Here is a 15232-nt window from a genome sequence, read left to right on the forward strand (position 1 = left end):
GGGAATTTTTGTCTTTGAAGAAATAACCTTTTTTACAGTGTTCAGCTTATTCAACAATGGCTTAGTTGTTCTACTCTGGAAGCACGTATAATCAATATTATTTAGATCAGTTATAAGATCACCACTGCAGAAATGCCTTTCAGTAATTCTAGAAACTGTTAGTTGTTTGGCTGTTTTGGCATGTTCACCAATTACTTCAATGTACTTGGTGACCCCAACATATTACAGAATTTTCTTTTTTATTGTTGGGCAAAATGCCCTTCATGGCTGGTTATAAACTTATAATAAACATAGTTCACCTACCAACATATCTTTCTGGATGGGCAGACTGCGATGCCCACATATGGGAAGCAGATCAGGTAATGCTGAACATGAGCGTTTTTGTTCATGCTAACGATCGTGGCCGTCTGTTTGCATATTGGATGAATGCCACGTAGTTTTGTTGACTTTTTAGCTTTTCAAAATACAAATCGGACGGCCACAATGTTGGCATGAGAAAAAACGCTCATGTTCAGCATGACCTGATCTGCTTTCCACATATGTGCATGCATTCACAGCATACATGTGCACACATATACCTACTCACCCACATTCACACTTCTCCGATCTCATTAACAATATGTAGTTAAAATTATCATTGATATACTTAGCTGGTTTATTGACATTCCCTACTAAATTTAATGGTTGGTGTCACAAGATGCCTTAGAGTTCATGCTGGTTATGTGTTGTGGATGAGAGAGAGAGAGAGAGAGAGAGAGAGAGAGAGAGAGAGAGAGAGAGAGGACGTCCCTTCAGATTAGGGATTTCATACTTATATATTAAAACATCTTTTAGTGTACATAAATAGACGTCCCTTAAGATTAGAGATTTCATACTTATATATTAAAACATCTTTTAGTGTACATAAATACCTAACATACATAACTTATACAAACATATCCCGATATAACTTGAATGACTGAAATACCACTCTCCCTTAAACTGTAATTGGAGAGCTGCCACTGTGCTTCTGAATTTCTCGGGTTGCATAAGTAACGAGTCACCATCTTGTCTCTCGTAATTTTACGTTTTGGGCAACATGAGTTTTAACAGGTTTACATTGCAACATCCCACTTCACGGAAGAAGATCACCAGCATATTTGCACTATAGAAGTGTTAAATTGTATTGTATCTTATATATATACTCGATAAGGGTAAATCAGTCCTTTCTTCTCATTTTATGCATATTCTTTTTTATAGAATATGGATGTAATTTTTCTCTTTTTACTTCTTTTTAATTTTTCTTTTTTTTTTATTTATTCTTTTTGCTTTTAGCACATAGAGGGGCCCACACGATATGATCATTGGGCCCTCCAACGGTCCTAATTATGACAGTTGGAGGGGTCCCAACGATCATATTCGGAGCCCTTCCATGGCCTCCCATTTGTATAAATAGGGGTGCTCCCCCTTTACTTTTCTTTAAGCTTTTTGTAAAGCTCTTACATTTTGTGCATGTGTGTCCGTGCACTTGTGAGAGTTCTCCTTGTGCCTCTGTGCATACTTCTTGTTTCAAGTATTGTGTTTGTATACACATACCCTCTTTATCGAGTTTTTCATAAGAAGAACCAAAGAATCACTCACTTGATCAACCTAAACTCCTTAGAAATATCTTAGAAATCCTAGGTCTTTCATGTGAAATCGATCATGCAAAATCTTTTTCAGCTTTTGTATTATGTATACATTGCTCCCTGGTATGACAATGTCAGGGGCGTAGCTAGGGGGGGGCAGGACTGGGCTGTAGCCCAGTCCTGCCTCCCCAAACAGTTAAATTTTTTTTTTTTTTTTAAAAGCCCAGTCCTAGCCCTGCCCTGATTCCATATGAAATAGATTTTTATCCATTTTTTTAGCCTAGCCCAGCCTTTACTGCAGCAAATAGTTTGATTTGTCCATATGAAATAGATTTTTATTAATAATTGTAGCCATTTTTTTATTTTATCTCAAAAAAAAAATTTTTTGGGGGCGCTGCCCCCGAACCCCCACCTATCACACAAATAATTTTTTTTCTACACCCCTGTTTGCCCCCTCCCCCCCCTCACATGAATCCTAGCTACGCCCCTGGACAATGTCATCTACATAAACTAACAAAGTAATCATACCTTTGTTATCATGATGAACTAACAATGAATAATCACAATGGCTTCTCGTGAACCTAAGGGATCTAATCACATTGTTGAAAGTCATAAACCAGGCTCTGGACACCTATTTTAAACCATAAATAGCTTTATTTAGTTTCAGGATTGTACTTCAGATGTTTTCCTTTTGGGTAATTGGGAGGATGCTTCATATAAACCTCATCATATAGATCTCCATGAACAAATGCATTCTTCACATTAAGCTGAAACAGAGGCCATCTGTGAGTGGCTGTGAGAGATACTGCCACTCTTATAGTGCCCATTCGAACAACAAGGCTAAAATTTTGATCAAAATCCAACTCCTCATATTCCTGTGTATATTCTTTAGCAATTAAATGTTTGATTGACCTTTCTACACTCCTATCAGATTTATGATTGATTTTGTATACCTATCTACAACCCACAATATTCTTTTCTGGCTATATCACATGGGTGCGAGTATGGGTACGGCACGACAATTTTAAAAAATGTATATATATATATATATATATATATAGAGAGAGAGAGAGAGAGAGAGAGTCTAGATCAAGTGTGGATCTAAATCCAAACCCAAACTTTCCTTTTCTCTCTCTTATTAACCCCACCCCACGGCCTCTCTTTCCCTCTCCCTTTCCCTCTCTTCATAACCTCTCTCTCTCTCTCCCCGTAACCCTCACCCACCGCCTCTCTCATTCTCTCTCTTTGTAACCCCCCACCCACATATTAAAACATCTTTTAGTGTACAAAAATACCCTCAACATACATAATTTATACAGATTCTACGGACATATCCCGATATAACTTGAATGACTGAAATCATAGTTGGCAAACTCGTGACTCGGGCTTGGATTGCCCAATCCTTGACTCGCGAGTTGACTCAGTGACTTGGACGAGTCATGACTCTATATTTTATAGTGTAAGCACATGAATAAGACTTAGAAATAACTAAACTTTAAGCTAATATATCAATAGTTAAGTTACAAAAACATGTAACTATACATGATTATTAACTTTCTTCATTGAACAATATTAGATTTTTCATAACAAGTGACTTTATATAAGAATTGTGCATTAAAATCATAAAATACATGATAAAAAAATTATAATCGGCATTAGGATTGGCAGTCCTGAATCGTGACTCAGTTGGGGTCCGATCCAAGTCGACTCAGGCGATTCCCGTGTCGACTCACCAGGTTTGCCAACTATGACTGAAATACCTCTACATTAAAACACACCTATTCTTAACATGGTCTCCAGTGGTTACCATTGTTCTTACTCGTACTTTTTTCATCCTATGTTATTCATCTCTAATCAAAATTAGTCCTCAGACACATGGCTGGCCCATTGGTCTTTGACAGTTGCTATTAGTTTTTTGTTCTCTGTGCGGAGTAATGAGTTATGTTAACTTTGGGAAGTCTTGGCTTTACTCCACTACATTTTAGTTGTGGCCATAAAAAATGCTCAAAGAGACAATTTTATCTAGCTGCATCAGATGCAGCTATCGGTCATATGGCGAAGGCTGATAAGCCTATGTGAAGGAGTTATCATGTAAGGAGGAATTAAGATATGATTAGACTGATAGTGGTCATTTGATTAAGCTGATCATGTTATCATACTTGTTGTTTCTTTTATTTGGGAAGTTTTTTCTTAATGAAATAGATTTGCAAATTGAAGATAACATTTGATTCTTTAATTTGTTCTTCCCCTTGATGTATCAATTTTCAGTCCCCAATCCTGTTAAAGTATGTATATATATATATATATATATATATATATATATATATATATATATATATATATATAGTTGATTATGTTGTAATAGGTAATACCCATCAGGGATAATTTTTGTCTTTTCACTGTAATGTAATAGGCTGTGCCCAATAGGGGCACAATCATTTTATATTTATATTTTTCTGTATTTTGTATTTTGTTTTTGTTTGTGGGCATTTTAGTAAATAGCCCAAGGAGTGGTTGGGGTGATGCCAACGGCTCTACGAGCCCATAGGGGTGTTTCTCCTCTTGTATTCTTAATGCTTTCTCAAGCGTTTTTATCCTCAATAATACCTATATTTTTTACTTTGTGTTTTAGCCCATAAATGGCTTGTATGATTGTGCTTTGTATTGATCCATAAGTGGTCTTGATTGTGTATGTTCTTGTGTTCTTGTCTGCCCATAAAAGGCACCCACTTTTACTCTTTTTCTAGTTTCATACCCTCTCCCTCCCACCCTTAAAGAAACTCTAATATCTTTTGAATGTTAAAGTGCTTGGTTCTTAGGTTTATTTAATTGAAAACACCATTACTTACAATTTTTTGCAATTTGCAAAAGATACCTAAAAACTCAGAAAATCTTGGAAAATATTGCAGCTTGTAAATAGGAACATTATTTTTTATTTATTGGATCATCATATCTTCCATTCTATCTGCCATTTTTATATATCAATTTTAAAATTTGGAAATAAATTTTCTTGATTTTCTTTTTAAAATACCAAGGTTTTCCAATAAAAACATTTATCCTTAAAATCTTTGGAGAAATTGACTCACTGGGATATTTCTAATGTTGACTGTTGGTAAAATATATCATGGATGGTCTTAATTTTTTAGATATACTCTTAGCTTAATTAGTAGGGTAGGTATTATTTGATTAACAGTCAATATAGTCAAAGGCATAGCAGGATTTATCATTCTGTTGTCATATTTTGAGATGAATACTGAACTTGAGGAATCTGGCTGCATTTATGGTCAAGTTTTCCTTATGCCATAATCTGATGCAAATGACAAAAGATATGCTTTGTTTGATAGCAAACACAAAAGGAACATGTGAGACATTTTTGCAATTACTACAGCAACTGAACTACCATTTGCTAGCTAACAATGTATGCTGTTATTTGATCTTATGCTTCATGCCTTAAACCATACTCCTGATCATTTTGTTGTTAGTGTGTAGGTGTGAATGTTATGACTTGCATAAAGAACTTGTTCCTTATCAACATGCATGGTTATGACAAAAATCAATAGTGGAAAAGAAGTGTGCTTTGATCGAAAGTGGTAAAGACGATTCAGACTGTCATTATTCTGCAGCATCCACCAGTTTATACCTTGGGTACTCGTGGTTCAGAGAAATTCTTGAATTTCAACCTAGAAGATCCTCCATATGATGTATACAGGACAGATCGTGGTGAAGTTACATTTCATGGGCTAGGACAGGTATCATTTCAGTTATCATGACTATTTAGCTTAGCTTTTGACACAGAATTTGTTAACAAACAGATCAGTATCATGACTATTTAGCTCAGCTTTTGACAAAGAATTTGTCAAACAAAATAGAAGTGTACTGTCATCTATGGTCACAAGTAATGTTCCATTAACCACACTTTTTTAGAAATGGCTGAGATAACAATTTAGTATTGAGATCATCTTAATCATTAAACGTTAAGGAAAGAGAGTGAAAGTTACATTACAATCAGCCAACTCTTCTAGAAAACGTTGTATTTTTTGAAGTTCTGCCATCTGCAGTTGCTTTATATTCTTTTGAGTTTGTTGTGTTGTTCAATAAGGCTGTGTCATGAGTTTTGTCATTTCCTTGGCTCCATAAATTGCAGCAGTTTGTTGTTGTCACCAGAAATGTACAAAAGAGAATTATAAATGCAAAAGAATGCATCCTTGTGTGCAGTCACTAATAAAATGTTTTGGTTTTCTAAATGATTTGTAGCTTGTTATGTACCCCGTCATCAATCTGAGGTGTCAGAGGATGGATCTCCTTTGGTATCTGAGATCATTGGAAGAGGTGATTATCAAAGCCCTTTCTTCGTTTTCAGTCAAAGCTTCAAGGGTTGATGGCTTAATTGGAGTTTGGGTTGGTCTCTCTCTCTCTCTCTCTCTCTGGAAAGCTTAAATAAGAGAAAGTGGCCATCATGTATGTTCATTAGTCTATGCATATTGATGCACCTTTGATGTGAGGCAATCAGAAGGTGACTGCTATTGACATTCATGTCTGTAAGTGGATAGCATATCATGGCCTCGCATTGAATGTTACCACTGATCTCACTGCCGTCAGGCATATTGTTCCCTGTGGTATAAGTGACCGTGAAGTTGGCAGCCTCCTAGGTATTTTAGGAGGATCTGCTCACTGTGACCTACATGAGCTAATAGATATTACTCATGAATGTTTACTTAGGGAATTCTCTGAACTTTTTGAGCTTAACTTACAGCCAAATACTTAAGATTTTTGCGGCTTCATCTGGTGGTAAATTAGGGAATCTCCTGCCATCAGTATAAGGTGAAGTTCTACGGTCTTCTGAATGAGGGTTATATCTCTCCTAAAGATCATGATTGTGTGTACACACTTGATGCATCACATTTTTGGTGATAAATGAAGAAGATCGAGTTTCTTCATATACCTTTTGCTCTTCATAACCAAAGATACTTGGACAAGCTAATGTCACAGAATGTATATGATCTTTGTTCTAGTGGAAGGCCTTCTGTCACGATTCCTGTTTCTTTGTCGCATTCTTATCTTCATGAGAAGAAATGTGGATGCTGCTGGGTAGGAGGATTGCTTGTCTGATCAATCTGTTTCCTCGATTCTTAGGACTAGCCGACTTTTATGACAATGGAGGTGGCAGAAATTTGTAGTAATTGTTTGGCCACGTGAAAGAGAACCAAATCAGCACATACCCAGTTTTCTCCATATGTTCTACCTGAAATATTGTTGAAAGTAGTGGATGAGCAAGGATCTTTAAGCTTTACCAGTTAGCATTATGCGGTCATGGGTGCTGCTTCAAAAAGAGCAAGTAATGTGATTGATTAAGAAGATCCCATCAAGCTCATTAGTATTGTTCACTCTCGGTGAGTGCAGAAATGACTAGCTTACATCCCTCTCTTCTTAATATGATTTAAGCTCAGATTCAAGACTGAATATTCATGATGCTAAATGGAATGTCTCCTTTGGAAGCTTGTGCGCTTGATGAATGTGAACTGCAGGAGCCAAAGGAAATGCAAGGCAGCGTAGCAGCTGGTTGATGCTGGTTTCCTTGGCAGAAAGCAATTTTTGCGCATAATTGTTTTGTGATCATGGGTCAAGTTCATCATTTCAATTGGCTTATTCTGTATTTCAGATTTAGCATTCATGAATCATGTCCATGCTGTAGGTGTGTGTTCTCCGCGATGTGCACTTCCCTTTAAGTTGGCTTGCAGTATCACGAAGATGGCTGCATCCAGCATGCTCTTATTATTCACTTTGATTTTATATATGATTTTTCATACTTTTTGCGGCCATTTTCACATTTTCTTCAAAATGCTCATTGCTTATGTCATCAAGAAATTTAAGCATTTGTAAGTTCCTAAAAATGATAAAATCAATTTTTATTTGGCCTTTTTAAAGTAAAAAGAGGGAAAAAGTTGCAGAAATGAAAAGGAATTTTTGTGACTGAAGTGGGGATTTGAAGTTTCAATACAAAAGAACACTGATTAGAAATTTCAAAGCAATGCTTTAAGAAGCATGGTTAGGTGATCGGGTCCGAGCACTTGATGCTGTGCATGCAGCGATTTTCTGTGTTTTGTGTTGGCCTAGTACTTTGTAAAGTAGTCAGGATCGATCATTGGATCTGCTTCGATGCATTCAAACATATTTATTGGTTCTTGCATGAGAGTATCACAAATTCAAGTTATTCAACCACATTGTTGAAGTGAGCCATGGAAGTAACTAAGGTGTGAATTCCGCTATGTACCCTTTGAAAAAGCGTGCTAAAATCTATGAACCCAAGTTGAAGCCTTGTTCATGTTTATTCCGTGTTAAGCTCAAGTCCCCGAGCTCACCTCGCCACTAGGGCTGCAATACTAAACCATCCAACTCCTCAACCCGGAAGGTCTCTTGGGATCGAGGGGGGTGCCCATGGATCGAACCTTCCTTTCTACCAAACAAATATCGGCAATATCTTAAAATATCTTGATTTTAGAGTGATTTTCAAAAGCCAATAATTTTCCAAAAGTTATGATATTCTAAAAAATGCGGCCTATTTTTTAAGATATCATAATTGTATCATGTTGTTAATGTGTTTTTAGTATTTTTGTGTTTTATGATTGTTTATTTTTATACTTAGATTTTTTAGGTAGCTGGTATGCTCCTGAGATTTTCTCAAAACAAACCAACTTTTTTCAAATTATTGCAAGATATTCCCTTGTTGAATTCTTCTCCATACCCAGTTTGTGGCATTGCTTTTATGTCACACGGACACGCCATTTTGGCCACATATCTCGGACACAGATTCATGCAACCATTATTTTAATTATCTTCAATAATGTTTTACTACTTTTTATTAATATTTCAATGAAATATATTGTTAAAATATTAATTAGAAAATAATAAAAAAAAATTTGTGTCCGCTGACCCTGATCTCTACATTCTACCTATGGTCATCCTGTAACTGCACAAGGAATCAACTTTTACCTCATATTCTATGTCAGGCACCATCTCTCCTGAAATCCTTGATATAAAGACCCAACTTTTCCTGACAATGTTCAAAGAGGGATGTGTTGTACTTATTGTTATGCTCAGTCACTTAACTTGATTTAATATCTTAAAATGCCAAAATTAACCTTCATTGCTTCCATGTCATTGCTCTTTTCTTGTTGTGCTCTATCATGTCATTTTTATTATTTTTATTTGTTTCAAAGGGCAATAATGTGTTTTCTAGTTAATGGGCAAAACAAGAACTTCTTATATATATCTTAAAATGTTAGAAATGGCCTTCACTCTTCTTCTTTCTCTGCTGTCCACATCATTCTTCCTCATTGTGCTCAATGGGCGGCAGTCATATCATTTTCATTTGATTCTTAGGGCAATCATGCGTTTTTCAGTTATGAGCAAAATAGGAACTTCTTACACTTTGTAGGTTTTCATATTAGCTTAACTCAGGTTCTCTTTAGCTCATGGTCTCTGTTTGACTATTGTCAGGAAAAGTTTGATCAGAATTTCAGGAAATGTGATCCCAAACATTGAATATCGGGCTAAAGGTAGTTCTATACATGCCAGGAAATTACGCTTTAGTTTTTCATCCTTTGCCCTTAGCACTTTGTACTGTTCCAATCATTCATCTATGTGTGTTCCCTCCACGGATGTCTAATCTTTTGCCATCTTGTTGTACCTGGCAGAAACCAGGTTAGCATTCCATTCATCTTCATTTGCTTTGTTTGATTGGCTTGCATTTTACCTTTAAGTAGGGGGTGTTAACGGGTATGGTTTGGCTCGGAGCCAGGTGGAACTATACTTGGACCAGATTTTTAGGTATGGTATAGAGTTCAGACCTGAATCTAATCGGGTCTATTATAAAAGAAACTATACCCCGGATCAAATAAGAACTCCATGAACCAGACCCGGTAAAATAATATTTTTTTATCAATTTTATATTGAAAAATTGTAGGTCTTAATCGAAACTCAGGTCGGGTCTATGTCTGATATAAAATTTCATAAACTATACCTGGGTCTATGTATTAATTAATCGGACCTTTGGGTTTAAACCCGGGTTTTAATCAGGTCTTCTTATTTGTCGCCATATGCCTAGGGGTGGCAATCGGGTCGGGTTGGCAGGTTGGCGGGTCGTGTCGGCGGGTCAACATACCTCAACACGAACCTGACCCATTTATTAAACAGGTCGGCTATGGCAAACATGAACCCGACACATTTATTAAACGGGTAACCCGATACGACCCGGTTAACCCGTTTAATAAACGGGTTAGCGGGCGGGTTGGCGGGCAGGTCGGGATCGAGTAAACGGGTTGGTGGGCGGGTTGGCGGGTCTAGTTTGGGTAAATGGGTCGACCCGCCCGCCTAACCCATTTATTAAACGGATCAGTCGGGTTGGCGGGTTGGCATACCCCTAACACGAACCCGACCCGTTTAATAAACAGGTTAGGCGGGTCAACCCGTTTATGACACGAACCTGTTTAAGCCAAACCCGAACCCGCCTAAGAGGCAGGTTGGCAGGTCGTGTCAGGTTTTGCCACCCCTACATATGCCTGGACTCTATAGGATTTGGTCCAGGTCGGATCCGGGTAAACCAGACCCGTTGTTGACACCCTTACCTTTAAGTTAATAACTTTGTCCCATTAGAAGTTTTGAATTTCAGAGTGGACAGTGTGGGGCTTTGGTCACAGCCAACCACAAGTTACTTTCTAAGCAATAGGATGCCCTACACAGGTAGGTGATAGTTCCAAGGTCAAGGTGGCCCACCCCTAATAATTGTTGGGTGCAGGGATATCTCGAGAAAATATGCCTTATTGGCCTTTTCATGATTTCATCTTGGGAGACGTTTGTTTAAATCCGTGAGAACCATTCTCAATGAAAAATACTTCATTCTCCAACGTAAGAGCAAACATGAGAAAATGACTGTCATTTACAGTTTGCAAATGAGTCATTTTCTCATTTGCGTAAGACACAGATCGGAAGTGGTACCATGTGATTCTGAATCGAATCATTTTTAGTGGGGCAAAGCAAAGGAGTTAGTGATAATGTTTAAAGTATTCACATTATATATGTAGCTCCAATGACAGCCACCCATCTTGGCATTTTTTGAGATGGGCGTGGTCTCCATCTCGAGAAATGTTAGAGACGGGTGGCTGTAGGTGGTGGTGCATCATGCAGCGCGCTGCGTAAAAAATGCTCTCATGTTTAAAGCGACAAAAATCTTTGATGTTCTTTTACTGACCTAGAAAAAGATTTATTTTCTTCGTAGGAGCACCAAGGGCTCAGCTTGTCTGGTAGGAGCAGCTTGTGCAAGTCACCTTGTGTTGGGACTTTGCAGGTTCAAAACCCAATGGTATAGTTGTGTAACTGGTAGGAGTCTTTCTCACCCCAGCTTGCCTTTGAAAAAAAAGAAAACATATTTATTTTCCTTTTGGCTTTGTTTGATTGCAGAAAAAAAAGGAAAAGTTTCTCTCAAAATGCATTAGTTGCACAAATTTTCTTGTTTACATGAAAAAAAAGGTGAAAAACCCATGGAGTGCGTCTCTTGATGCAAGGTTAAAGTTGGGTGTGTTTGTGGGTACAGTAGTGGACTTCAAGAGAGTTTTACCAATTTGGGGCTAACAAATGTTTAACTGGGAACCGGGTTTTTTCTTTAACCTAAAAAGCATGATGAAAGTTTTCTAAATTAATTTTTTTATCATTTTAGTCTTTTTAGACAAGATTTTTTTACTTTTTATAAAAGAAAAATGTTTGCAGTTGGAGTTGTAAAACAAGACGAACGAACCCAACAAGGCAAGTTCAGACTCGGCTGGTATATTAGTGGATTGAGCTCCTAACTTAGCTTGTTCTTGTGTTTAACCAAGCCAAGCTCGAGCTCGGCTTGCCCTAAACGAGACGAGCAGAACAAGAGAGTTGGCTCGTGTAACGACATTCTATGTTATATACCTAGTATATATATATTTTATATATTTCACTTAAAATGTATATTTTATATATTATATTTGATAAGCCAACTAACATGTTAGGTGAGTGGAGGTGATGTTTCACGATCGAATGGAGCATCTTTTTTCTATTTCGCGATAAGGAGAGAGTAGTAGGTCGCACTCATATATATTTTTATAATTTTCACGATCGAATGTTCTTGAGTTTGCTTTCGGCTGCTATTAGGCCGGTCTACACTAAATACCTACCCAATATCACTGCACTGTTAGTTCATATTTTATGTATATAATTTTCATGCTTCTTATATATATATAGTGTGTGTATCTGGGCTTGCCAACAACTATAAGAACCGATCACGAACGAGTTTGTGATGAGCGGAACTAAGCTGGATCACGAGCTGCTTGGTTCGTTTACCTGGTGATTTTCAACTTTTTTTCTTTGTATAATCAAATAGGGGCCTAGGTCCATTTCATTTATGTCGAGAAAAAACAAAATGCATGGATCTGACATTTTTCTGGCGCACAACTTATCATCAGCTTATCGAGTGGAAGTCAGATTTATGGCAGCCAATCGGATCAAATGGTACCATGTGAAAAGTTGAATAATGAACGAGAAACCTCTCTCATGATACTGTTTGATGGCAATATGACATGAATTCCAACCCCTCCTGGCTTTATAGCTCAACCGATTCCCTCAGACTTCTGGTTTCCACATTGAAGGCGGGCATTATTCATATGAAGGGAAGGTAAAAATGTCCACATATTTTGCAACTCTATGAGCTATGGGATGCATGTGACTCATTTATGATAGAATAGCGACTCCTTGGAAGGGAGAGAGTTAATCCCCTTTGGTAAATCCAGGGAAATATATGTTTTAGATTGTGTTTTCCTTGGTTCACGGGTATTCACTGTAAGAGATAAACAAGAAAATAATGATCATGGGAAACTTTTGATGGATAACAAACAGTCATACTTGGCCCAATACTGAACCAATTTGGCCTATTACCACACAACCCAAGCTTGATTGCGGATTTTGGGTGAGCCCCTTCAAAATCCGCTGTCTACACAAAGGACAAGGTCCTGTGATTTTTAAGTTGGTTCTCAACACCTCATGCTACAAAGTTCATGTATTCCAAATACATGTCTCTAAATAGTGGTGGTTTTGACTCAAAATAAAACCCAAAAATTAAGTGCCCATCATGTAATGCTGCCAATATTATAAATATATGTGTGTTGTACGGTGCAGCTGCCTACACCCAGAACCAGCCAACCAAAATGGACACTTAAGCGATCCAAAACATTTTGTGCTAAAATTAATGACTTTTAACAGCGGTCATGACCATCGCTAAAACTCGTTTTAGCACAAAATCAAGCAGGTGTGTCTGTTGCGTTCGATGGATAAACCAAAACGGAAGCCTGCTGCTCTGTCCTCGCATAGGTATTGAATTATCGACATCCTTCAGCTTGAACGTCTTACCAATGATACGATGCAATGCGAGAGTGAGGCTGAGCCAAGTAAGAGGAGGGGAATGTCCGATTTAGTGGAGAATGAAGAACATATTGACTTGAAAGCAGATCCAGTGTTCGACCTAACTGGCTGGTGCCACATGATGGCTGACCCTTATTAAAAAGGAGGGCCCTATTAAAAATTGGCAAACACTTTTTTTGTTTGTTTTGATATTTACATGTATAAACCACCCTCAGGATCAGAGACCCAGGCGGGGCTGGCTCTGCCTGATCTCTGTCCTGACAGCGTAAAAAGTTTAACCTGATCACTCCTGCATTGACTCGGCCAGATGCATAGACTTTCTGGGGGCTATCTCATCCTAGACACAATACATACAATGGGGGTTACATTCAATGGATTCTAAGTATGTCTATTGGACTCACACGGCTCATTCAAGATTGTGCATCAGTGTCCATAGAAAGAGAAAAAGTTGCACTGAAGCTCACTGACTGAGTACAGAGCTTTTGATACTGTGGTTGGTATGACTTTGAGGTGAAGCATGACATCAGACTGAAATCTACAGGATTTTCATGAACTTGGCTCCATTTGTCCAAGCCTGAGCGTATACCTTTGTGTGGTCTTGGACTAAAAAGCAACTATACGTTTGAACCGTCAAAAATAATCACAAGATGAGTGACACACTTACTGACTCAACAAAGAGTACGTGAATCTGTTGGTATGTGGAGACATGGCACATGGAGGTTGGTTGTCAAGAATTAATAATTGCACTGTGCTTGTTCACAAGAGCCAACCCTCTGATGGCAACCAAAAAAACCTCGAATTTCAATGGGGGAATTCCTTTTTCTATTTCACCTTATTGTTGCCTTTAAAGTATGGTTTTCCCTTTTGTTTGTTTGCTTGCCAAGACCGGCTATCATTCTCTTTATCCAAAGTTCACATCTCTCTCTCTCTCTCTCTCTCTCGATAAACTGCTTTCTTGTATTAAATTGAAAAAGCTGTAGCTTTTTTGTTACTGAGTTCTTGTCTCTTCCTTCTGCAAACTTGAATTTTCTTGTTACTTCCTACCTTTTTCATCTGTACCACAAGCTTTGCATTGCCACTAGTCAACTTAGAATTTTAGGCTCTGCTATAGTATTCATCTCTTTTATCAAGCATATTTTCTTATGTGCCTTGCAGTTTTTAACATTTTGGAGGGTCGTTGTTTGGGAAATTTTTTTAACTGCTTAGATGAATCGGTTATATGGGCGTACAAGTCACCAATAAGAGTGTAGTCCGAGTCCGACCATTGTAGCTTTTCAAAAGTTAGCATCAATGGATGGTCCTAACCTATCCCTGCTCTTGAGCAGCATTCCAACAGTATATACTCTGTTCATCACCTAACATAAAAAGGGAAGCCCTTTGTTCGTTGGCATGCAGCCTTCTGCCAATCCATGCAAATTTGGCACCAGAGTTGGCATGCTCCACCAAACAACAAAAAGTTTCTCGACTTGTGGAGTGTTGCAGCTGCGACACTCCCTCTGATGGAAAACTGCCACAGGCCCACAGCTTTTTTTCTTTTTGACAGTGGGGAAAATAAAATAATATTATTTTCAGTAAACATTTTCGAAATTTGAGATTGTATTGAAGATTGGCGTAGTCATCGTCATCCAAACCTTTTGACATGGAGTTATGCGCGGCAGCATGAAACTGGTGAACGTGTCCCTGACCTTTAGGGTCTGTTTGCATGTCACCGAAGAGGAAGCCGCGGCACCTCTTGCTTAGAAACAGAATCGGACCCTCCCATGGGAACACTTTCTGCAGAAAAAGGGGGTTCAGCGTTGAATCTGGGCTCCTTTTCCGTGAAGAAAGGGAAGCCTGCGTTTTTTTTTTTGCCGCTGTGGGCCCTGCGGAAAGTGCCCACTTTCTGTGACATGCAAACGGACCCTTATTGTTACCTTCAACTTCAAGCACATTTTGCAGCAGGAAAACATGGAAACTTGATTTTTGAATTTTTATTCTTAACATATCGTTACAAAACATACACATTGAAATTGTTTGTAAAGTTAAGGGCATGTTTGGAAGTGGGAAGGATGTAAGAAAAGTGACGCAAAATAAAAATCATTAGAGATTTTCTGACCCTTCCAAACGAGAGAGACTTTTTCGCTTTGAGTTTTTCTAAAAAGTAGACTTTTTGATATTAAACATTCCTCCGTAAGGGGGAGGTGGAAGAA

General features: G+C 38.0%; 1 pseudogene; it reads left to right on the forward strand.

Moving 5' to 3' along the window:
- The first annotated feature begins 333 nt into the window (after positions 1-333).
- Positions 334-6372, forward strand: LOC149841874 (octanoyltransferase LIP2p, chloroplastic-like; annotated as a pseudogene).
- The last annotated feature ends 8860 nt before the right edge of the window (positions 6373-15232 follow it).

This window comes from Nuphar pumila, chromosome 3 (assembly GCF_984573655.1).
Source record: "Nuphar pumila chromosome 3, dmNupPumi1.hap1.1, whole genome shotgun sequence".
NCBI classification, from domain to species: Eukaryota; Viridiplantae; Streptophyta; class Magnoliopsida; order Nymphaeales; family Nymphaeaceae; genus Nuphar; species Nuphar pumila.